Genomic DNA, 23,486 nt, shown 5'->3' with positions numbered 1-23,486 from the left:
CTTTCCTCTCGTTCGTAGTTCTTGGTAACGCCTCTTTGTCCCCCTGGTATGTTTCTACCACTGTTCTGCCGTGATAACACATTTATTGCCTCTTCATTACTTGAGTTGCGAATGATTCTATTTGTAGAATGCACTGTTGTTATGTCCAATTGTCTCAGTATATTCTCAATGTCTACTGTTGATTCCATGTTAGTAGGTAGATTTTTAGTATTCCTGCTCATCTCAGCCTCTGCGCAAGCGCTCAGGCCAGCTCCCCCTGCGGGGGCCCCCAGCAAATACACTGACCGTGGCAGCAAGGCCATGCGTGTGGGGAATATTAAGCACACCAGGGTCTTTTTGTAAGAGGCAATTATTTCTTGAAGTTTAAAGCAGGCGAGGTGCAGTGACCGTGGGGGACTGGATTTGCTTTAAAGTTCACTTGCTGGTGAAAGGTGAACAGTATGTTAGTTTATGCAGGAAGCAACTTGTGCTTTACTGAAGGCTCCTCTACTGTGGGTAAAGGAAAAACAAGGAGAGGTGCAGTGCAGGTGTCAATAGGCAAGGTCTGTTTTACAGCTTGTTAAAGGTTATCTACACGCGAAAAGTGAGCAGGATGTTTATGGCAAGTTGTAATTTTGAGTGAAAGCTAACCAGCGACAACTTCTCCCAACTGGCGAGGAGTGAAGGTGGTGTCAGGGAGTATTTAAGGAGCAGAGCACGGCTTGCTAACCATCATCTAGTTACAGGAAGAGAACATCTCTAAACTACTTTCCTTTCTTCCTCAGTAATTGAGTTTAAGTTTATTTACTGTATTTTGTTTCTACTATTTCTAAAAAAGCAATAGTAATTTGAAAGTAATGGATATGCTACTGAAATTGATTAAGATAGCAAAGGCACGCCAGTTTCATAACAGAAAATTAAGCGAGTTGCAAATTAACCATCCTTTAAAGTTAAAGAACTCAGAGGAGTAGAAACACGTTTCGGAAGGAAAATAATAGTCGGTATTGAGACTGAAAATGAGGAACCGTGAGTGTTTTCCTACCAGCTCAAATTGCAAAACTTTCTGCAGAAGAATTAGAAATAAATTTAATAAAATTTAACCTGAAAATGATGTATAAAGCCATGGAGAGGGGTATCATCGAGTGTGCTTCCTAAAGTAGAATGTTGACAATTTCAACATTTATTTCAACTAAGTAAGTATGCTGAAGTTCTTTATTCTTTCTCAGGTGTAACTTCTTTTTTCTTATTTGCATAATTGTTTTCTTAATTTAAAATAGTATGTGCTGCTTCCTTTCAGGTCCGTGTTGCTATGATGAAGTGGAAGAAAGTACAGATTAAGTCTGGATCCGAAAATCAAGCATATCCTATCATACAGAGTCAACGATTACATTTACATCGAGGGGAGGGTGTTGACGCAAGTGCACAGCATGGTCAAGTTGAAGCAGGACAGCTGAGTGCATAATAACAGCAAGAACTGCCTGGTAATTGTGTTGAATTATGGAGCAGGGGGTGTGTTGTCTTTAATTTCACAGTATAGGGCATATGTGACGAACCTTAGTAAAGCATATGAAAGCCAGCAGGAGGTAACAGCTGTTGTAGTGCGATTTCACTTAACCGAATTTTCGAGTAATGTGTAATGAACATTTTTTACTATTTGTTGCTTACAACACATTTGACTAAAATTTCTTATTACCAGAATACTTTGTTAGGTAAGCTTCATGACGAATTCCCAAGTGAAACTGTTCACTAGATGTAGTAAGGAGTGAGCTAGCTCGATGGTTATATTGTGTGATGACGGATTGCACATTCTTGACAAGTCATTGCTACAGCAAATGTTGGACTTGTCTTGAGAACGCAGAAAACTTTAGCACCAGTACGTAATTTGTGACCACATTTTAGTCATGGAGTTTCATTCGAGCAAACGTAGAAAATTAGACGTACATGTACAGACGAATGAAGCTGAGGGAAGGATGCAAGCTCATTTTGATAGAAGGTTTGAACGCATTCGTGAGTTTATGAGGGAGGTAAATGGATACCTATTAATTTCGTATGTGTTCAAACCTAGCGAGGAGCGAGAAGAAGCTGCTAAGCTAGAGCTGATTGAAAATCTTAACGAGCTGGAGGAACTGCGTAATCAGATTTTAGAAATTAATTTACACGCTCGCAGTGTTAATGGGCTAACTCTTCAGATAGAAGATCTGTCTGCTTTACAGTGTAAGCAAATTGAGGAAGCCTTTCGTCGTAGAGTGTACACACTAGCGGTGGTAAATGTTAAAAATGATTTCTAACTTCCCAAAGAGTTTCTAGATAAATCTTATATGTGTGGTTTAATAAATATGTGAAGAAAGCACTTAATACACAAGCATTGAAAGTAAATACCGTTGTCTGTACACAACATGTTCTTCAGTATAAAATTGCTAACAATTATTTTCATGCTAGGAACTCAGAAATTGACGAATGTACGAATTTATAAGAGAGTGGTAAAACGAACATGTAACTAAACCGATTATGAAGATATTGACAGAGCTTGAGGCTAGTGATTCGCGTTGGTCTCTGCTACGAATCTTTTGAATTGCGGATAAACATTAATAAATATGTTGGTTTTCAAGTGGGGAAGTTGCAGAGTGTTCTAACATTGCCTTCCGCAATTAGAAACAAGAATGCAGTTATTAATCTGCAGAACACACGGGATGCTTGCTTTTCATGGAGTGTGCTTGCTGGCTTAGTTCCAGCTAAACATAATGTGAATCGCATTTCTTCTTATCCAAATAATTTAATTTTAAATTTAAGAGACATACCAATCCCGATGGAAATGAGATATATTAGAAAATTTGAAGATCAAAACGAGATCTCTGTGAATGTACTTGATGCACAGTTCGATGAAAACAACTGGGTGTACATAGGAAAAAAATAAGTCAATAAAGAGTTTACCCTTGTTCCTTTGTACGTTTCACACAAAACTTTTGAAAAGAAAGTAGATGTACTAATATTTCAGGTTGGTGTCAGTGTGAAGTATCACTTCTGTTTAATTAGACATCTTGCACGTCTTGTGCGCTCATCCCTTACGAAGTGTAAGAATAAAATTTATATATGCAGACGATGTTTGTTTTACTCCCGTAATGAGGAAAAATTAGTTTTGCACAGTAATGACTGTAAACAAATTCCGGTGGCAAAAAGTATATTGCCTTCGGATAGTGAACGACTAGTTCACTTTACAGAGTTATAATCTGTTAAAGAGTATTGTGTACGCTGACACAGAATGCATACTGAAACCTGTGTCTAATTGTTTTCCAAATGATAACACATCGCATTCAACTCCAATGCACGAACATGTGCCGTACAGCCTAGCATATTATTTACACTGTAGTTTTGACAGAGATTTGTGCTCTTATAAACTCTATCGAGGTAATGATTGTGTTAAATGGTTCGTAGATGAGACGTATAACATAGTAGATACGCTTGCACCATATTATTTTGAAACGAAACCGATGTTACCTCTATCTGTTGAGCAAGACAATTCTTTTCTCTCGTCTACATTATGTCACATATTTGAGAAGGATATCGCAGTTAATGAAATTAAAGTTCGCGATCATTCTCATGTAACGGGTGTTTGCAGGGGATCAGCACATCAATCGTGTAACTTACAGTATCGTAAAATTTCTACATTGGAGGTTGCATTCCATAATCTAACGGCCAATGAAGGTCAGTTTATAATTAAAGAACTGCATAGGAAGAGATGGGATGCTGCGGCAAATCTTGGAGGAATTATTACATTATTAGCAGTAAACATGGAACGATATAAGGGTTTTTGAAACTTTATACGTTATAACCCAAGACAATGTGTTGAACTAAGATTTATAGACACATTTATAGACAATTTTTCGCTGGACAAAATAGTATTATTACTAAGTGGAGACTCGACGCTTGTAACGGGACGGTTTTTCACCGATGATTTAGAGTTTAAACTTGTTTCTCGGAAAGGAATATTTCCATACGAATATATCACTAATATGGAGGTGTTAGACGACAGCAGTTTGCCGCTAAGGAGTTCATTCCTTAGCTCTTTGAAGAGAGAAACTGTATCGGAAGAAAACTACGCGTTTGCTCACCTTATATGGAATAAGTTTAACTGTAGATCATTGGGTGAATATTCCGGTCTTTACTTGAAAATCGACACTTTACTCTTGGCTGATGTATTTGAACATTTTAGATTAAGTGGAAAAGAGACATATGGTATTGATAACGCTCATTTCTACACGACACCGTCTATGGCCTGGAGTGCTATGAAAAATATAACAGATGTTCAGCTAGAATTACTTCAAGATGTTGACAGATTTTCGAACGCTCTATACGTGTTGACAATGTGCAATGCGTTACACGGCATGCAGTAGCAAATAACAAGTACATGTCAACATAATATGATGAGTCAAAACCAGAATCATACATAATGTGCGAGGATTCGGGCCAAAGTCATGGTAACTATTTTTTTCTTGTAGATTTGTGAACAGATCACAAATGTATATGTGCCGTGTGGAAGTTCTGCACTCCTAGTGTGTATGCAGAACAACAGATGGCTCTGTGATAGCTGGTAGTAGCGCAGCGAGGGCTCTGAAATCAGTCAGATGGTGAGTGTCATGCGGGATGGACGTAAGCCGTGTTGAGCAGCGCGCTTACATCAAAATAGCCGTTCTCCGAGGGAGAAATGCGATGGAGTATCACAGTGAATTATACTCCGCACGGCTCTACTTCTAAATTGACGTTTAGGCAGATTTTGGCTCCGTCTGGTGATTATGCGCTGAAGCATAGGCATCCAACCAATCCCAATCTGCCATTCATATCGATTTATATCGGCAGAGCACGATCTCGAAACCCAGTTGCCAACTCTAATATTTACATTCGCCACGTGGTTAACCTATCTCACGCGAAGCCCATCAAATTATCAAGACAAGGCAACCTATCTCGCTCAGCGTGTATGGTATTTGGTATGCTTCGCGATCTTTTGCATTTTCCTTCAGTAATTAGTGTGTTTTTCATATTGTTGGAGAGTTCTAGTGACTGAGATCAGTGGAGTGTTCCCTTTGTAGGCCATAACCTCCTTTCTGTGCCAGCCATTAGCGGTGAGTGATGTTTTATTTCCTCATTCTCATTTATTCTTATTAATATATTCTCTTATTAGTGTCAAATGTTGTTAGTAAGTGTAGTTTTTGTTAATTTGTTTTCAATCCATTTTCATTAGTTTTTCTGAGTACGGTATTACATTTTACAACGGCTGTTTACCGCGGTCATATTGCATCAGCTGTTCTCGCGGGCGTAGCGCGCTGGCAACAGAGGAAAGGCGATGCTCATTTGTTTTGCGAAACTTCAATTTAGAAGTAAGGCCGTGCGGAGTTGTGTAAGCCCTTGGGAATAATGCCCTACCATACCGTACAGTAGCACAGTGGGTAGAAAAGTTTCAGCAAGGACGTGTGTCAACCAGTGATGCGCAACGTTCAGGACGACCTGTCAATGTGCGGACCGATAAGGCACGTGCCGTCATCGAGCAGCTCCTTGATGAAGACAGAAGATGGACGCTACTGGAGTTAGAGAGGGCAAGTAGCATCGAGAAACGCACCATCCACAGGATATTGCGTAATGAGCTGCAACTGTGCAAAATTGCATCGCGGTGGGTACCGAATGCACTGACGGAAGTTCAAAGGTGGGTGAGCTATCCAATATGCTCCGCCCACCTTGCACGCTGGCAACAGGACGGCAATCAATTCTTGTCACGAGTAATCGCCATCGATGAATTTTGGTCCAGGGCATACGAACCAGAACTGAAACGTCAGTTCGCGGAGTGGCGACATGCTGGATCACCAAGGAGGCAGAAGGTCCGTCAGAATCCTTCCCCAGTCAAATTGATGGTGATTATCGTGTATGAAGTCAGGGGTGTCATTGTTTGCCACTTTGTTCCATATGGCAGAACAGTGATTGCACAGTACTACAGGGACTTTCTGGTGCGACAGGTACGACGTGGCATTCGGGAGAAACGTCCGGATCTTGTGGACAGTGCAATAATCCTGCACGAAAATGCCAAACCACAGAGAGCAGAGTGTGTAGGGCAGCTACTGCGACGTTGGGGAGGAGAAGAATTGGAACACCCACCGTACTCTCCCGACATTTCGCCCTGTGACTTCGATCTCATTAGAAAGATTAAGGAACCACTACCTGATAGGTGGTTTGCAACACGAGAGGACATTGTTAGTGCTGTGCGCCAACAGGTGACCTGCTTCACACATGGTGCGGCAAATGCTTAGGCAGATGGTATTCAGCGCCTCCCACATCGTTGGCAGCGTGTGGTGTCAGTAGCAGAGGACTACTGTGAGGGTCTTTAGGCCAAGGTCTGTCATGTCAACTTCATGTGAACTGTGTTGTCATTCTTTTGCCCTGTATACTACCGTAATAAATTGCTTGCTGATGCTGATGATGCTTGTTGTTTTAAGGGGCCTAACATCGAAGGTCATCGGCCCATCCCCCGTAATAAATTAGTGTGTTACGATAGTTCAATGCTATTCATTGTCCACACATGTAATTAACACCTTGTCCTTACGTCTGTATATGTCACATTTTCCAACCGGACTGGTATCTTCAAGAAAAAATAATTACCTTGGCTTCCCCAACCCTCGTATTTTGACGTGAACAATTTGTATGGATTCGCTATGCAAGAGCTTCTTCCAACGGGAGGATTCCAATGGGTAGAGAACGTCGAGAATTTGGATTATTATGAATGTAGGAGATGAAGCAGATGTAGGGTATATGGTGGGGCAGATTTAATTAACCCTCCCAGAACTTCATGATAAACATGCCGATTATCCTTCGTGCCCTGAAAAATCCACGAAATTAATGTGCACTCTTTACAACAAGGAACGGTATGTTCTTCATTATAGACTATTAAAACAGTGTGTAGATTTAGGTATACAAGTAGCTCGCAATTTAATCAGAGCGGATGGTTAAAATGCTACATTGACATGAACACTGAGAAACGAAAGCTAGCAAAAATTATTTCGAGAAAATTTTCTATAAATGAATGAATAACGCCATTTTCGGTCGTTCATTAATGAACGTAAGGAAGCTGCGCGACATAAAATGGGTCACACAATGGAAGAGTCGTTGTGGTGCTCCTATGTTGATCGCAAAAGAAAACCTCAAACGTCATATCATAGTGGACGATCAGTGTATGAGTATCGAAATCAAGAAACTTCAAGTTCTTCACTATCAGCCTGTTTATCTCGGTGCTACAATTTTATATTTTGTCAAAAATGAAAATAAACGATTTTCACTACAATGTTATTTTGACAAACACTGATTCAAACTCGTCAACTACTATACACTGACGCCGACAGTTTAATATAGATTTTGAAAGTTAATATGTACGATTTTGTGAAGGAAAATTCAGGTTTGTTTGACACAGGAAACTATGACGAAAATAATCCTTTCCAAATTGAAAGAAAAATTCATTAGAAATAGGTGTAATGAAGGATGTAAACTGTGGAAGTATAGTTGAAGAATTTACAGGTTTGCGAACAAAGATGTATGCTATTAAGTTGTGTGAAAAGGCAAAACCTACTTGTAAAGCTAAAGGTGTCAAAAATGTTGTCGAGAACCTTACAATTGATCAATATTGACGTTGCCTTTATGAAGGTGAACGACTAATCAAACTACAAGTGTGCATTAATTCCACTCCTGATACCGTGTTCACGGTTCGTCAAAATAAGTTGGCAGTCTCATGTAATGATGACAAAAGGTACATCACAGACAACAAAATTAATACATTACCATTTGGACATTACAGTCTTGTACAGAAAGAATAGGCGAAATAAAGAAGGAAAAATCTTAAATCAACGAATCGTATCCAATGTATAGCTGACATTTGTCCTCGGGGCAGCTATCTTGCATTGTTGCCTCCTTTTGTGTATCAGTTTTTTTGTAAGCACCTCCTCCCCTTCTTCATCGGTTTACTCTTCAATATGTAAAAAGAATGTAACTTACTCTGTAGGTGATAGTAGGGAATGTGCATCCTCACTATCTCCAATTTATCAAGTAATAGCAGAAGAAGCTCTTTAAGAGAATTGTAACCTTATAGAATTGCAAACTAGATAAACTTATTTTTGTTTCTTCTGCATCGATTTATTGTACTGTTTAAAGTAAACTGTAAACCTTAATTGTATCATTTTTTATTTTAGAGAGAATTTTAATCTTATAGAATTATAAACCAGATAAACATTAAACTTATTCAGATTATTGTACTGTATTTCTACTTTCTATGCTAAAGTGCATTGTAAACATCTAACTTATTTTTGTTTTTCTACTTTGTATATTAAAGTGCATTGTAAACATGAATTAATTTACTCTTTTCTTTTCTTTTCTGAAAATAAAATCCAAACTAGATAAAATTAATACGCGGTATTATATGCAGTCCATTGAATGCAGAGAAGACCAATGTTATGATTAATTTGTTATTGCAACCAAACGGGTTACGGTTTGAAAATGTGTATGTTTACTCAAAATCTTTATCGCAAAAGAAATATATTGGACTAGAGAAGCTTTTCAAATCTATTAAAAAATAAAAAGCGAGTTTAACTCTGATTATGAGCAAGTACTACCGCCAGAAATAGCTCTAAGAAATTCTGTTTTTTTACGATGTAGCAAGCGACAAACAGCACCACATGAAAGACTACTTTATTAGAGGTCGACACTATATCGTAGATGCTTTTTGCTTATGTCAAGCCTATTCCTGCATACCCAAATTTCTTATTAGAGACAACGCTAATTTTATTATTCTGTTTAAATAAGATGCAAGAAACCTCCGTCATGTTTATGATAATCGTGTGAACACCGGTATGAGTTACAAGCAGTTCACTAATTTAAGTTATCGCTGTTGGTCGCACTCGAAATTCAGCTTTCTCGTTATCGGTAAGGATAGCGAATTAAGAAATGATCGATATCGAAATGGATTCGATATATTTTATGAGATATAAATACTATAGTGTATGCATTAACGAACTCATTTTCGAATTGTTGAGCAGAGTAAGAACATCTAGATGACACCAAACAATAGAACTAGTAACTTGCATGTAACGCGACCATCATCACGACATGATATTGCCACTAAATTATATGTGGATGAAAAAACGTTAATTAATACAAATTACATAACATCTGATGGAAACTTATGTATTCAAGGTAAACAATCAAAATCGTTGACAATCCTGTAAACATGGAAGATGATTGGAATAAAAATTATGTGTTAAAACCGTCAAGGACAGTATTAAAAAAGAAGAAATACAACGTGACCTTTTAGATCTTAAAATTGAAATACGTGACATATGTGAATTAGATGAAGATTCTGTTGATTTTAAGAACAAAGGGCTGACAGGAATAGCTCCAGCGATACATGGAAAAGAAGCAGTTTCGCTTAACCCAATGCGTACGCACACTAATAATGTGCAGATAAATTTAGAGAAACAAGTTAATGACTTTCCAGTACGCATAGAATATGTTGATTCCCTTATACGTGATATCGTGGAAGATCACCTTCCTCCGATTGACAATAAACTCAACAGGAACAACGAGAGAATATCGGGTGTAGCAGATTCTGAAGAGGAACAAGATGCAATATCACTTTTATATTTGAAAAGCACACAAACGTTAGGGTACTTCAATTGAATGACGATGGATCAATAAATATGCATAATAAACGAGTAACAAACATCAGCAAACCTATTCATTCGATCGATGCGATCAATAAAGCATAACTTGAAAAACATTCAGCACGCGAGGAGAACTCGAAAAACTGAACAATGAAATAAGCAATCAACATAAACTCAACGTTGATGTGGGTGGCACGTTGAGTATGGAAAATAAGCGAAATACTAACGTACATAATCCGTTAAATGAGAAAGATGTTGCAAATAAGATCTTTGTAGAGAGTATGCGGTTGCGTGGAGAGAAGTTGACGAGTTAAAAGTTGTCTTATCTAAACTTCAGAAAAATTATCTACCAGTAGAATCTAACGGATAATTAAATATGAAGAATAAACGAATTAAATATGTTGATTCTCCTACCCACGAGCAAGATTCCAACAAAGAGTATTTGGAAACGTTTGCTACTGGAAAAGAAGAGTTTGAAATAATGAAAAAGGAACTGCAAAATAAACCAAGAAAAACTCGTAGTCTACCATCAAATCAGTCACCAATATACATGCTAAAAATAGTCGTCTTATGTATAAGCTTCCATACACAGGTTCACTAACACCATTAACATTTTCACCTAGTTCTCTGGTATATGCGATGATTAATCAAGTGAACTAGCCCGTCGAATTGATGTAAAGGAAGGTGATGAAATACAATTCCGCCTAAAAATCCAGAGCAATGGAATTTTAATGATCTTCCGCTCTATATACTCTTTGAATATGTACGAATAAAACGATGGATGTTTAACTTCAGTTAGAAAAATGCAGGCGAACATTAAGGAAAAAGTCGTGTAAAGAATACATTAGCTAAATTAAGAAGAGATGTAAAAAATATAACTCTCTTAAAGCAGATATGGCATTCAACCAGTTAAAGTTAGAAGAAACATTTAAACCAATAACTGAACCATTAAAGCTACTCACAGTTAGGTCCAACTCGAAATGATTAAATGAAGAGGAAAATTAAATATTAAATAGTTATATAAGTGATGAAGAAAAATCTGAAGAAGCACTGGAGAAAAAGGAAACAACTCTGCTGTAAAATTATCTTAACCTGCAATTAAGACACAAAGTTGATAGAATATTTGGGATACGATTAGTTTATGGAGAACGCTATTTAGGGAGTAAAAGGTACTATTTCAGGATAACGATATCATAATTGACAATTACAACTATCCTTTAAGCGAAAGTCTCCTTCATTTATATTTCAGAGATATCCAACGCAAACTTGTATGATGATAATGATCTGGCTGCTAATGTCATATATTAAATTACACTAACGTGCACAGAAAACCGTATGACGGAGGCAACCAAATGAGAGAGAGGAAATCGCTCAAATTTCAAAAAGTTATCAAGCCATTAGTAGAAGATGCAAGTGTGAATAAAAGAACGAACACACCAAAATTTGTAAGTGTACTCAACTACAAACATGCAGGAAGAGGAACAAAAGTAGCTAAGTGGAGAAATGAACAAACTAATAAGATAGAATTAGTTCATTGTAATGATCCAAACAATCTAGTAGAGAAACTGAAAAAGTTAATAGTATCTAGAAGTGCAGGTTATTCGTCAAACGAAAACGAAATCTTTTCAACCGAAGAAGAACTTCGAAAATCGGGTTTTATTGAATAAAAGAACACCGCGTGGGTTAAAGTTCCATTCGCAAATGGATTTAAAGTGGTAAGATTATCTAAGGATATATCAGTAATCTACGAAATTGAATGTCAGGATAGAAGGAGCAATTGGCAACAAGTAGCTGTAGACATACTTCGATTTAAGGAACGAATGGACAACACAGAACGAATTCTTTTACCCATACTTTATGAACAAAATCAGAAAAGAAATAGCGAAAGAACTCCGCGCTCCACTACGAAAGAAGTTTGAAAGACGGAGTGTAATTAGCATGGGAAAGGATGCCCTTCACTAGGCTGATCTTGTTGATATGTTACTGTTATCGAAAGTTAATAGGGGATATAAACACATGTTGACTGTAAATGATGTTTATTCAAAGTATGCATGGGTAGTTCCACTTAAAACAAAAACAGGAAAAGAAGTAGTAGAAAATATGGAACGTATTTATTCAAAATGTAAAAGCTTTCCGAAACATCTTCAAACTGACAGAGGAAAGTAATTTTATAATCAGATTTTTCAACAGTGGATTACAAAAAGAAAAATTAAACTCTAATCGACAGGGGGCACCTTGAAGGCAAGCGTAGCTGAACGCTTCAATTGAGCAATAAAGCAGTGGATGTGGCAGAAATTCTCTGTACGTGGTTCGTACCACTGGCTTCGTATGCAACCAAAGCTATTAGACGAATATAATAATCGAAAACATCGTATGATTGGTATGAAACCTATAGAAGTCACAAATGACCAACAACTTGCCAATGTTTACAAATTACGAGAAATAAAGGAAAGAAGTCTTCTTATCAACCAAAATTTAAAGTAGGTGAGATAGTACGAATAATTAAAACTAAGCGATATTTCACAAAGGGCTAGTATTTACTGTAAGAAAAGTAAAAGAAACATTACCTAGAAATTACTTGCTTCACGACTATCAAAATAAACCAATATATGGAGCGTTCTATGAACAAGAACTGAAGAAGACAAAACATCCTAGGGTATACCTTATTGATACAATTTTACGCAGAAGAGGCAACAAAGTATTAGTATCCTGGTTGGGTTTCGACGCCACTCATAATTCCTGGATTCCGAAGGAATATGTATTCTAAAAAAGCATATATCGGCGGTAAGTACACTAATATAATATTATGTACTACTTCTAGATTTACATACTTATAGTAATCTCTCTCAAGAAACATTAGTGTTTGTTTTGGACCTTTCTAATCTATTGTCTACTACTCGATATACCTACTTATAGTAACCTCTCTCTATTGTTGCAGAATTCTCTCTCTCAAGAAACAGTGGTGTTTGTTTTGTTGGTGTCGACGTAGCACTTTACCACAATCAAAAAATATTTACGTCTCAACTATACATAATGAATTCAAAACATTTATGTAACATATATCTTAATAAATTATATAACGTTTTAATTCTACTTATTTATTTCCCGCCACAATCACTACCGCGCGAGTTGACTATGCAATTACGGGGCACACGGCTATATACTTGCATCTGGGAGATAGTAGATTCGAACACTCGGCTGTCAGCAATCTTAAGGATAGTTTTCACGGTTTACTGTTTTCACGCCACACAAATACCGTAGGCTGTACAATAATTATAACCACGTTCGCGTCCTTCCTACTCCTACACCTACCTGTGTTGGTGGAAAAAATTGACTAAAGATGTGTAAAATATAGAAATAACCTTATATCTTCTTATCCTAGATTAGATTGCCTTCCTTCTTTCTTTCCTAGTACATATGGCCACGCCCCTTTCTTTCTACTCTGTTATCTATCTATGTTGGTGCGACGTAAAAAAATTTAACCTAGAATAGTTTGCCTTCCTTCCTAAGAACAAAAAAGAAAGAAAGGAAAATAAAATAAAAGTAACCAAAACTTACACCTCACCTATAAGGGTGCGAATAAATTAAATTCTCCTTCTTCTTCTTCCACTATATCGAAAGGAAAATTTAATGTAGAATTAAATACGCTTATATTTCCCGATTCCACAGTAGATGGTTTCTTGAAATAAAAATTAAAACTCACCAATAAATTCTTCTTATTCTCCTTCTTGAAAAGCTTGAATGCTCTCCCCTAGTGTGATTAAATGGCGCTGCAAGAGAAGTAATTAAACTTGTGCAGAAAGAAGAGTGGGGAGGTGTCGCCCTCTGAAATTATATAACTGTAAAGAGTAACAAAGAGCTGGTATTCTTCATTAGATAATGACTTTATATGATTTACAACAGGGCGTTTAAACGCGCCCTCCACTTCACTAAAGTTACGAAATTCACACTCCTCTTTCAACCGCAAAATCTCCTGCAACGCCACTAGTTTTTCGAATAGTGACTTACGGAGATCAGACATGGTGCAGTGTGCGCGCGCGCGCGCGCGCGCGTGTGTATGTACTGTCTCGTAATTTTAAAAGGAGAATAGCCCACTATATATATATACGTTCTAACACGGACATGTAACTTGAAATACTAGTTTTCAAAACCTGGCGGGTTCAACATCACAACAACCCATTTCACTACCCAGCTAACATTTCTTTTTACATAGCCGGAGGGTTAGAGCGGCGGTCAACATTCGGTACTGACCTGCATTGCCGTGAAAGACGTTGACCTTTAACCGGTTGGTAGAATGTTGCTCGCTGCTAACATCCGGCTTGATTTTCGCGACGAAGCGAACTGACTCTCTGGCGTTCTATTTGAACATATATGTACTAGATGATTTTTTACACCCAATAAACTCGCGTCTGCTAATATTAAATAATATAATCTCACACCTAGCATTAAAAATATATATATAATATGCGAATTCGCTTACACCTTTAGTTGAACATCCAGAAGAGAGTGCGTTCGATCCCTACTGTTGCCAGCCCGAAAATAGTTCAATGTGGTTTCCTATTTTCACACCAGGCAAATGCTAGGGGGTGTACCTTAAGCATACGGATGCATCCTTCTAACTCGCTACTCCTTTCCTCTTCTATCGTCACCATAAGACCTGTCTGTGTCGGTGTGACGTAAAGCCAGTTGTAATCTACCATTAAAAGTATGTGAATAATTAGGAAAGTATCGTCACCGTTGCCATCATTGTGTGTTTAGAAACTGTTTAAGATTATGGATCGTCAACAAGTGGAGATTGAGCTTGGGGAGAAATAACGAAGAAACGATCACCATACATAGCTGTAAATGCGAAGTATGTACACCGAACATTAAGCCTGATGCTTTACGTAATATATATTTCTCACTAGTAAGTGATGTTCTTTCAGTCTACTACACACATGGTAGCTTACTTCGAATGCCGCAATATTTAATTATTTGCCTTCAGGATTTCTCTCAACGTATGCTGCTCGCGACGTAGATTTTGCTTTGAAAAAACTACTATTCTACACAAAAGCTTTACTCGAGGTAGCCGCATGCCGTCGTTGAAAACGCCACTACAATCATCGTGGAGATAGTAGAGATGATTTTGACGGTCGGAATACAATGATTAAGGAATGCGAACCATGTAAGAAGGCCTATGGAAATGTATTTTGAACAAAGAAGTAAATAAAACAATGTGATGTTCTACATCGTTAGACTAGTTTGAATATAATAATTCTTCCTAACTTTCATGCATACACGTCCTCTCACGTTTAACTGTCTTTTTTCCGTTGACAACCGGGCGAGTTAGCCGTGCGGTTAGGACCGCGCAGCTGTGAGTTGGCATTCGGGAGATAGTAGGATTTCGAACCCCCCTGCCGCAAGCCCTGAAGATAGGTTTTCCCATTTTCACACCAGGCAAATGCTGTACCTTGGGGCTCACGGTCGCTTCCTTCATATGCCTTTCCTATCACCATAAGACCTATCTGTGTCGGTGCGACGTAAAACACACACAAAGAGAAATACGTTGAAAATGCAATTATCCAACAGGAATATTTACGGCTGGATGCCCTTCCTGTCACCAACATGAACAATTTGAGAGCTAATCAAGATAAAAATAAACGCTCATAAATGATCATAGGTAAGTAGGTAGAAAATCTTGTGTAAATAAAGAATTGTAAGAACTGACCACTTATTTACACTCAACAGAGTTCATCCCCACTCGTAGAGCTGGGGTTTGTAGCATGGTTAACCTGCTCGCTCTCGTATTAGCCTTCAGTAAAGGATACAAAACAAGAAACATAACAGGTGTAGCACATTCCGCACACGCATGGCCCTGCTGCCACGGTCAGTGGATTTACTGGGGGGGGGGGCGCAGGGGGAGTTGGCCCAGACGTTTGCGCAGAGACTGACGTGAGCTGGAGTCCTTAAAATCTACCTACTCACGATCGCAGCTGCTAGCAATCTTTGCTCATCTGGTGGGAATTGTTTTTGAATCGTCTTGATTGCTTCTAGTTCGTTCGGTGCTGCATCCAAGTCTTGGAATGGGCGAAATTGATATGCGAAGTAGTCGTTGAATCTTGTCTGTCCAGTTGAAGCGTATTTTCTTGAGTACAGCTTCAGTCTGAGATTCTACTGAACCTCCGAATTCCGAAACCTTCTCAGGAATGCAATTTTAAATTCCTCATAGTCACGAAAACTATATTTGAATGCTTGATACCATACCTTCGGATTTGAGTCTAAGTGCTTTTCAATTATACGCAACTTCTTGTCCTCTGGTATTCTGTTTTCCCTGAAATATTCTTCCATTTCTCTTTAAAATTGTTTTGGCGATATGCTTGTAGTGTTATTAAATGTTTAGGTCTATCACCATATGTTTTAATAATGTTTATGATCACGGGTTTCCCGTTGTTATTGCTCCCTATCATTACCTCGTTGGTATTCAGATTCGATTTTGCTGAAACTGTAGGTATTTCCCTCTCGTTAATTTGGACTTCAATTGCTTTTTTGCCTTTCATTATAATTGGATATGACCGATTTCGTTGCTTGATTTCCTGTTCTTATCTTTTGGATCTCCTTCCTGATCTGCCTTAATCCTTTTTCCGTTTTACCGAGCTCGATAGCTGCAGTCGCTTAAGTGCGGCCAGTATCCAGTATTCGGGAGATAGTAGGTTCGAACCCCACTCTTGGCAGTCCTGAAAATGGTTTTCCGTGGTATCCCATTTTCACACTAGGCAAATGCTGGAGCTGTACCTTAATTAAGGCCATGGCCGCTTCCCTCCCACTCCTAGCGCTTTCCTGTCCCATCGTCGCCATAAAGACCTATCTGTGTCGGTGCGACGTAAAGCAAATAGCAAAAAACAAATTCCATTTTGTCAATTCTTTGGTTGGCCTCATTTTTGTTACGTTCCATTTCTTCTTGCATGATCCCCAACTTGTCTGCAATTTAATCTCGATCTACAATGAAGTTCATCTCCATCGATTGGTTTGTAACCTCAATTCCCTCATTCAATTTTTTCGTTCTCTCCTGGCATATTTTCCATCTTCCTTGTGAATTGATTTTCAATCCCTCGATGTTTTGTGTCATGTTTTTATTTCTTCTTCCTTCAAGTTCTGAATATAATTTCGGCTCTCAGATAGTTCTTCTGTAATTTTGCTGACTTCTTCGTAAGCCTCTTTATCTTTATTTTCCATTATTTCCGTCTTTTCGGTGCGCAGGTTTATTATGCCGGTTCTAATATGTGTGATTTCCTATTTGAAAGAAATAGAGTTAGAAATGGCTGTGGAGGTAAGGAGAAATTGAAGGAACTTACTAAGAAATTGATCTGGCAAAGAAGTCAGCTAAGGATTACATGATGGCAAGCATAATTGGTTGTTATACAAATGTTAGTGAAAAAGGGAAGGGCATGGTATATAGGTACTTCAAGGCAGAAACAGGTTCCAAGAAGGACATTCCAGGAATCATTAATGAACAAAGGGAGTGTGTAAGCAAGGATCTTCAAAAGGAAGAAGTAATCACTCAGCAGTATGTACAGATTGTTGGTTACAAGGATAATGTCAAGATAGAGGAGGTGACTAATACTAAAGTAGTATTAAAATTACCTATGACAACAATGAAAATTAAAAGCTTCCCATGCCTTGAATGCTCTATTATCGTTGGGGTCGGAAAAGAACAAGAGTCGACCAAGGGAGGTCGGATAGGATACATCAACTTGAGGATCCTGGCACAAGTTAGCAACAACATAGACAGGTTTTATTGCGACAATGGAATAGGACAGGGACACGAGTGGGAAGGAAAAGACCGTGGCCTTAATCAGTTTCATCTCATTAACTCCTCTCATATTGACGTCAGGAAGGGCATCTGGTCGTAGAAACTTGCTACGAAGCTTCATCTCATTTCAAAATTTACTCCATGCGGAAACAGGACTAGGATCGGACATACAGTTATTAAGCTTGTGTTTTGCATTCAATTGCAGTACGGTATCTACTCATATTATTTAGGGTAAAATTCGCTTGTAATTTTAAAAATTATCGTTAAAACATAAAGTTCCCATTCAGAACTTACCTTAACTTTTCTCTTAATCTACAAATATAAAATAAGAGTTTGTCTGTACATTGCTCAGAATTTAAAAATAATGGTATTTCTGTATCAGTCATGACCACAGTAACAAGGAAATGCACTTTTAATTTTCCATAATTTCTGTCTGTCTGTCTGTCTGTCTGTCTGTCTGTCTGTCTGTACCCGCATCACGAGAAAACGACTGAAGGGTATTTAATAAAAATCGGTATGCAAAGTCGGGTAATATGTCGCTACAATCTAAGCTAAAGATAATTTTATTAACGCTGAGTGAAATGTTAGTTTAGGGGAACACCTACCACTCAATTCTCAAATATTTATGTTATTAGTAGTCTATCTTAATGAAAATCGGTACGGAAAGTAGGGGAATAAGTCGCTACAATCTAGGTCATACATAATGTTGTATTCACGCAGAGTGAAATGGTAGTTTAGGGGAAGGTCTAAACTTTTAATTCTCAAATATTTGTTATTAGTGGTCGTATCTTAACGAAAATCGGTATGGAAAGTCGGGGAATAAGTCGCTACAATTTAGGTTATGAATAATTGTATTCACGCTGAGAGAAACTGTTAGTTTATGGGAAGGCCTAAGATGTAATTCTCAGATATTTATGGTGTTAGTGATCGTATCTTCATAAACATATGTATGCAAAGTTGGAGAATAAGTCGTTACAATCTAGGCCATAAATAATTTTATACACGCTGAGTGAAATGGTAGTTTAGGGGTAAGCGTAAAATAAAATGATTTAATATTTGTTATTAGTGGTCATATCTTAATGAAAATCGGCATACAAAGTAAGTCGCTATAATCTAGGCCATAAATACACTGACTGACCGAGCAAATGCAACACCAAGAAGGAGTGGTCAGAACTTTATGCCAATTGCAGGGTAGACTGACGTCACTGAGGTATGCTCATGATGTGAAATGCGCCGCTGTGCTGCGCACGTAGCGAACGATAAATGGGACACGGCGTTGGCGAATGGCCCACTTCGTACCGTGATTTCTCAGCCGACAGTCATTGTAGAACGTGTTGTCGTGTGCCACAGGACACGTGTATAGCTAAGAATGCCAGGCCGCCGTCAACGGAGGCATTTCCAGCAGACAGACGACTTTACGAGGGGTATGGTGATCGGGCTGAGAAGGGCAGGTTGGTCGCTTCGTCAAATCGCAGCCGATACCCATAGGGATGTGTCCACGGTGCAGCGCCTGTGGCGAAGATGGTTGGCGCAGGGACATGTGGCACGTGCAAGGGGTCCAGGCGCAGCCCGAGTGACGTCAGCACGCGAGGATCGGCGCATCCGCCGCCAAGCGGTGGCAGCCCCGCACGCCACGTCAACCGCCATTCTTCAGCATGTGCAAGACACCCTGGCTGTTCCAATATCGACCAGAACAATTTCCCGTCGATTGGTTGAAGGAGGCCTGCACTCCCGGCGTCCGCTCAGAAGACTACCATTGACTCCACAGCATAGACGTGCACGCCTGGCATGGTGCCGGGCTAGAGCGACTTGGATGAGGGAATGGCGGAACGTCGTGTTCTCCGATGAGTCACGCTTCTGTTCTGTCAGTGATAGTCACCGCAGACGAGTGTGGCGTCGGCGTGGAGAAAGGTCAAATCCGGCAGTAACTGTGGAGCGCCCTACCGCTAGACAACGCGGCATCATGGTTTGGGGCGCTATTGCGTATGATTCCACGTCACCTCTAGTGCGTATTCAAGGCACGTTAAATGCCCACCGCTACGTGCTGCATGTGCTGCGGCCGGTGGCACTCCCGTACCTTCAGGGACTGCCCAATGCTCTGTTTCAGCAGGATAATGCCCGCCCACACACTGCTCGCATCTCCCAACAGGATCTACGAGGTGTACAGATGCTTCCGTGGCCAGCGTACTCTCCGGATCTCTCACCAATCGAACACGTGTGGGATCTCATTGGACGCCGTTTGCAAACTCTGCCCCAGCCTCGTACGGACGACCAACTGTGGCAAATGGTTGACAGAGAATGGAGAACCATCCCTCAGGACACCATCCGCACTCTTATTGACTCTGTACCTCGACGTGTTTCTGCGTGCATCGCCGCTCGCGGTGGTCCTACATCCTACTGAGTCGATGCCGTGCGCATTGTGTAACCTGCATATCGGTTTGAAATAAACATCAATTATTCGTCCGTGCCGTCTCTGTTTTTTTCTCCAACTTTCATCCCTTTCGAACCACTCCTTCTTGGTGTTGCATTTGCTCTGTCAGTCAGTGTACATTTCTTCACGCTGAGTGAAATGGTAGTTTACTATAACCAAAGTTATATAGTATTAACTTTCCGATCACTGATGTCATATACATTGTTACCGTACCGGATATAGTCACAGAGATATTCGTGAATTTGGACTTTTGTTACTAAGTCCATATCAGCGTCGAGTCACGAGAAAATAGGCAAACAGAATTTAATGAAAATCGGTATGTAAAGTCGGAGAATAAGTAAGTACGGTCTACGCAATAAATAATTTTATAAGACACCATAATATCGCAGAGTCGAAAGAAAACTAAATGTGAAGAGCTACAATATAGAAAGCTCATAAAATTGATCAACAATAACATTACATTGACCATTGTTTGTTGTGTTGTGCTTTGTGTCTTCTTATTGCCACTAATCGCCGATAGATAGGATTACTGCTGTGTACCGAGTATTTTTTAAAGACTTGTTTTACGTCGCACCAAAACAGATAGGTCTTATGGCGACGATTGGATAGGACATGGCTAGGAGTGTGAAGGAAGTAGCTCTGGCCTTAAGGTACAGCCCCAGCGTTTGCCTGGTGTGAAAATGTTAAACCACGGAATACCATCTTCAGGGCTGCCGAGAGTGGGGTTCGAATCCACTATCTCCCGAATGTAAGCTCACAGCGGCGCGCCCCTAACCATACGGCCAACTCGTTCGGTCGTACCGAGTGTAACAGACTTACTCAGTATTGGCGGGAAGTAGCTGGGGAGTTAGATAACTTTCTTCTTTAGCATGCCATTCCTCTGGTTCATACATTTTCTGATACTACTGGTATTTAACACACTGATACATCATAGCATTCGAAATATTAAATCCCTACTCTATTTAACGAAATAATGGCACAGGAGTGATCACGGCTATCAGCCGTCTGGTCATTCCAGCTCTGGAACTTTGGACTGTTATATCAGCACCGTAGTACTGTTCGTTAAAAGTGAGAAAATGTGCTATTTTTCATTTAATCGAGTATTTTATAAGCCCTGAAAATGGTTTTCCGTGGATTCCCATTTTCACATCAGGCAAATGCTGGGGCTGTACCTTAATTAAGGCCACGGCCGCTTCCTTCCAACTCCTAGGCTTTTCCTATCCCATCGTCGCCATAAGACCTATCTGTGTCGGTGCGACGTAAAGCCCCTAGCAAAAAAAAAAAAAAAAAATCCCGTAGCGAAGCGCGAGTAGATCAGCTAGTATTTATTTAAATCTCTTTTAAATTCATTTTACAGTACAGTAATCTGTTATTATGTAGGGCAGTTGTTTTTAGTTTCGTTCCTTTGTGATCGACTTAATATATTTCTTAGTGAATATCGGTTGTACAATGGCGTGGCTACTACGTAAGAGGAAGTTACGAAGCTTAACTTAGCCTACTTGCGTGTATCTTGAAGACGTTACAGACAGGAACTGGTATAACCATTTCTGTGGTGGCTGGTAAATAACTTAACACGTACCTTTAACCAGTACGCGTTCGGACCCAGTTACTGAAACAACATCAGCTCGCCACTACTCGTGTGTACTCGGTTAAAGAGGGCAGCGTGCGGCCGTAATCGTCACCAGTAACTGCCCCCAGTAACTAGATTTTAATACACTGAATTTACTGAATAACAGCGGTTCGGCAATACTCGTGTGTACTCGGAAAGCAACGGGAAACTACGTCACTCCTCATTTCCTTAGTACGCCTCTTCAGTGACACCTAGGCCATCTATGACAGCTGATGGCAGAGCTGTTGAGGATCCCACCATAGTTAGCGCTGAGGGACTGAACATACACACATACTCGGCTAACCAGGGCAGCGCGGGTCGTACACGCTAGCAGTACTGTCTACAGTAATCGGTACCGGTATTTTACTAACCGGTATTGGCTCGTGAACGCGTATTTTTAGCATAATGGGAATTATGAAGAGGGTAAAGCCTCACGGCCGTACTCGCTGCCAGTAACCAGTAGGCTATTTATGTAAGTTATTTCAGCTTGTAATTAACATTATTTTAAAATTAGGATGGATTTAATTTTCGTTGTACTTCTCTTCCATGTTTCTGTTTAAGTACTTGTCGTAGGTTTTCTATTCTTGTGTTATTTCGAGATTTTTTAAATTTTAAAACTGATCGACTTAATTTTTCTTCGAGCGAGAAGTATCTGCCGGTAGAGTGGTATTTACATAAAAGGCAATTATGACCACCGGGCGAGTTGGCCGTGCGGTTAGTGGATTTGATCCTCGCTGTCGACAGCCCTGAAGATAGTTCTCCGTGGTTTCCTATTTTCACACCAGGCAAATGGTGGGGCTGTACCTTAAGACTACGGCCACTTCCTTCCCACTCCTATCCCATCGTCGCCATAAGACATTTATTTGATTCGGTGCTACATACACCGAATTGTAAAATTGCAATTATGACCCTTAATTTAGGCTACTTATGTCAACCTTCCAGTTGGCACACATACTATGCTTCTCTAGTCCCCTGGCGCTACTTGCCCCGAAGTGCCTTTGGCCTTCTAAAAGCGACCAGTCCTCACCCCGAATGCCTGCAGATTGTGATGTGACGCGTGGTCAGTGCGACGAATTCTCTGGGCCGTTATTCTCGGCTTTCTTATCTGAACTGAAGCCGCCATCGCACCGTGAGGTAGCGCCTGACGTGTAAGCCCGTGGACCTTTCGAACCAGCCTTCAGATGCAGTTGAAAATTGCTGACCTGGGGCCTGTTCCACGAACGAACTCTGCAACTTTTCACTTTGCACTTTTTCAGTTTAGATTTTGTCCACCATCACTTTTCAGATTTAGCTTGCAAAGTGAAAAGTTAGGAATCTTCTTACTTTTCAAGCCTGTTGTATTACTCCATTGGCACAGAAATGCAAAGTGCAATGAAATGAAGTGAAAAGTTTTCAGAAATCTTGCAATGAGATGATTCCCTTTTCATCTATTAATTAAAAAGTGTGGATACTAGTTTCTCGGCGTAGAATTTGAGTTAGTGATATGAACACGTTACGACGAGAGCTTTCATTATCATCAAGTGAGGACAGTGATGAAGAATCCAACAAGAGAACGTACAAAGACAGGATTTATTTTCATAACCTCACTTCGACGGAATTTCGCGAGTGATTTCGTATTACCCCAACACAGGCTAGCTATATTCTTGAAATGATCGGTCATTTCTTGAAACATTCAAAGAAAAGAAGAAGTGAATTCCTTTCCGAAAAAGAACACATTCTTATATGCCTACATTGTATATTGGTTAGGAAATGGAGGCCAGCTGCATGGTGTAGCAGCAATGCATGGGACATCAAAATCAATTATTTGCAGACCTGTTACCAAAGTCGTAGATGTCAGTTGGCCTGATAATCCACATAATATAGCGACGGGATTTCTAATGAAGTGTGATTTTCCTTCTATGTGTGGATATGAAGATACTCTCGTTAATATTCATGCGTGTCATCATTTGAGAGGTTATTTTAAAGGTGCCAAAATTATGCCCCTTTTCTCCT

At 39.6% G+C, this 23,486-nt stretch overlaps 1 protein-coding gene across 1 annotated transcript in view; it reads left to right on the top strand.

The window, feature by feature from the left end:
* The first annotated feature begins 1,321 nt into the window (after positions 1–1,321).
* Positions 1,322–23,486, top strand: part of LOC136886378 (cytoplasmic dynein 2 intermediate chain 2) — a 130,481-nt gene continuing 108,316 nt past the window's right edge. Inside the window, exon 1 of the mRNA XM_067159171.2 lies at positions 1,322–1,460. The gene's annotated coding sequence lies outside the window, so the exon portion shown is untranslated. The remainder of the gene's footprint in view (positions 1,461–23,486) is intronic.

This window comes from Anabrus simplex, chromosome 1, assembly GCF_040414725.1.
Source record: "Anabrus simplex isolate iqAnaSimp1 chromosome 1, ASM4041472v1, whole genome shotgun sequence".
Classification (NCBI taxonomy): domain Eukaryota; kingdom Metazoa; phylum Arthropoda; class Insecta; order Orthoptera; family Tettigoniidae; genus Anabrus; species Anabrus simplex.
This window is presented reverse-complemented; position numbering and strand designations above follow the sequence as displayed.